A 3,518-nucleotide genomic window follows, 5' to 3' on the forward strand; every position below is an offset into this window, starting at 1 on the left:
AGAGTGAGTGAATATACTGGGGTCAGAATGTTTACCTAAGAGTCTTATCAAGGCCAGGTTGTGACACAATTTATCCAGTATTACAGCAAATCCACCTCCCCATTCCTGTCTACACTGCAGAGATGCAAAAACCAGGGGGAAGGCTGGAGCTATCTCCAGAGCTTCCACAGGATGGAGGCAGCTGCCTCAGAGGCTCCCTGGTGACAGAATTCTCCCAGGGAGATCCTCAGTGGTCCCACTTTCGGGACAAGGAAGAAGTGATCAAATGACACTAGCAGTTTCCTTTCCCTGCCAGGCCCTTTGGCTTGGTCTTATGGTGAAATTGGCCTCATAGAACAGGTTGGGAAGTTCTTCTTCCTGCATGTCCAGACAGTTGAGTAAGACTGATGACATTTCTACTTCAAATATGTGATTGAATCCCCAATGATATCCTGACTCTGTGCTTTGCTTTATTTAAACACTTTAAAATTCTTTTCTTGTTATAATCCTATCCAATTTTTCTAGATATTCTTGAGTCACTTAATAATTTATCTCTTTCTGAGAGTTGTTGTATTTCATTTAAATTGCATAATTTGACAATAATGGCATGTTTTCATATTCTCATATAATGTTTTTAAATTTCTGTAGATTTGTGACCAATTATGACACTGACTTTGGTCATCTCTGCCTTCCCTCTTTTTTCTGGATGAATTTTTGTAAGGGTCTGCAAGGTTTCTGATCTTCCCAGGAAATCACCATTTGGTGTCATTGATTTTCTGGTTCTCTTTCATTTATCTTCTGCTTTATATCATAAAATTTTCTTCTATCTGCTTGCTCTAGATTTCTCTTTCTTCTCCTAGTTTCTAAGGGTGCACAATTGATTTCAGATTTTTTTTTTAGTTACTAGAACATAAAATTAGAGGCTTATATTTGTAAATTCAAATATTCATTTATTAACTACAAATTTGCCACTTTGACAGAGGGGCAGCTTGGCCATTTCCTCACTTGAGAAGCAACAGCAGGAGATGGAGAAGCTGGAATGAGGAGGCCATCCTGTGGTTCCTGTGAGCTGTGAAGTTCAGGCCCATCACCAGGGGAAGCTCCCACATGGGACAGTTGAGTGCAGGGGCTATTTGTACGAGAGAGGAAGGAAAGAGCCAAAGCCCTGATACTATGACAGTTGAGGGGGACACCCCAAGAGGCCCCAGGGTACAGATCCCTTTTTTTCACCAGTGTCACCAACAGTCCTCTTGAGGTGGTGGAGCTGTGACCAGCTTCCAGCCCAAGCAATATTACCAAAGTGGAGAGACTTTTCAGATGTAGTGAAGATGCTTGATGAATTGGTATGAGTTAAAGAGAGGGAGGTCCTCTGGAAAGACTTGACATGATGCTTTATTGTGGACTAAGAAAACATGTATATACCAACAAAAGCTCATTCATAGACAGATAAATTTAGAAATTAATATGAATCTTATTAGACTAAAATGTTGCAAAGCACAACTTATAGTAGCTCTGCTCCTTTAGTAGGAATACAGAATCCCAAGGAAAGACAGAATAAAGGTACAGAATAGAGGACACAGAGTCAAACCCACATGAATGCAGTTATCTCATACTAGACAAAGGCACCAAAAACATATATTGGAGACATGATAGACTCTTCAACAAATGGTGCTGGGAAAAATGGAAAGCCATATGCAGCAAAATGAAATCAAGCCCTAACTCTCACCATGCACAAAACTCAACTCAAAATGGGTCAAGGACCTAGGAACTAGACCAGAGACCCTGTGCCTAATAGAAGAAAAAGTAGGCCAAAATCTTCATCATGTCAGATTAGACACCCTCTTCCTTAACAAAACTCCTAAAGTGTAAGAAATAAAATCAAGAATCAATAAATGGGATGGATTCAAACTAAAAAGTTTCTTCTCAGCAAAATAATTAGTGAAGTGAAGAGAGAGCCTAAAGAATAGGAGCAATGTTTTACCAGATGCACATCAGATAGAGCACTAATCTCTAGGATATGTAAAGAACTCAAAAAGGAACACCAAATTATTAATAATAATAATAATAATAATAATAATAATCCAATCATTAAATGGGCTAAGGAACTGAAGAAGAAATAAATTTATCCTCAGAAGAAGAAATACAGCGATCAACAAATATATGAAAATATGTTCAACATCTCTAGCAATTACAGAAATGCAAATTGAAACTACTCTAATATTTTATCTCACTCCAGTTAGATTGACAGGTAGCAAGAATACAAGCAACAATATGTGTTGGCGAGGATGTGGGAGAAAAGGCACACACTTAGCATTGCTCATGGTACTGCAAATTGGTGCCACCAATCTGAAAAGCACTATAGATATGTCTTAGAAACTTGGAATGGAACCACCATTTGAACCAGCTATCCCACTCCTTGGTTTATACTCAAAGGACTTAAAAAGAGCATACTACAGTGACACTGCCAAATCAATGTTTATAGGAGCACAATTCACAATAGCTAAGCTGTGGAACCAAACAAGAAGTCCTTCAACAGATGAATGGATAAAGAAACTTGGTATATATACACAATGGAATATTACTCAGAATTAGAAGAGAATAAAATTATGGCTTTACAAGTAAATGGATAGAGTTGGAGAATATCATGCTAAGCAAAATATACCAATCCCAAAAAACCAAAGGCCAAATGTTTTCTATGATAAGTGGATGCTGCTCAATAATGCAGGGCGTGGGGAGGCATGGGATAAATGGAGGAACTTTGGATTGGGAAAATAGGAGGGAAAGGAGGGAAGGGGGCCTGGAGGTAGGAAAGATGGTGAATGAGAAGAACATCACTATCCTGGTTGCATGTATGATTGCAGGAATGATGTGACTCTACTTCGTGTATAACCAGAGAAGTAAACATTGTGCCCCATTTGTGTACTAAGAATTGAAGAGCATTGTGCTGTCATATATAACTAATTAGAACAAATAAATGAAATTTTTAAAAAGTAATGTCCATTGCAGAGCAACAAGGGCTATATTCAAAGACAAAGTGGACCAGTGTTATAAAGCTTCATCCACAGCTAAGCCATATCCAACCAGACGATTTTGACTTTTGTAGTGCTGAACCCTAAATCAGACCATCTATGTTGGGTACAGACCTTTGCCACTCATGAGCCCTGTGAATTGGATGGAGCATTTCAAAGGCCCTTTGTCTCACAAGGACACATGTGAGGACTTCCTTCCCCAGGGTCCAAAGCAGCCTCCAGAGTATCAGGAGGCCCTGAATAGACATGGCACTCTTCAGTTCCTCTCCCCACCTGAAACCCCAAACTAGGATAATGCATCATTAATATTGTCCATAGTTAAGAGGAGGAAGATTCCATGCATTTTCTAGAGTGCTATAGGTATTTTCTCAGGATTTGAATCGAAGAATATGCTTCTTTTCTCAGTGTGACAGTTGTAGGACATTGTTGGTACATTTTTCAGGATGGATTCGTATGAGTTTCAATTTGGGTGTCACCAGGTGAGACTCAGACACTGGGGTATGGGAATTG

This window comes from Marmota monax, unplaced genomic scaffold (genome assembly GCF_021218885.2).
Source record: "Marmota monax isolate L192 unplaced genomic scaffold, Marmota_monax_Labrador192_F-V1.1 WCK01_AAM20220418_F8-fsc01241, whole genome shotgun sequence".
Classification (NCBI taxonomy): Eukaryota; Metazoa; Chordata; class Mammalia; order Rodentia; family Sciuridae; genus Marmota; species Marmota monax.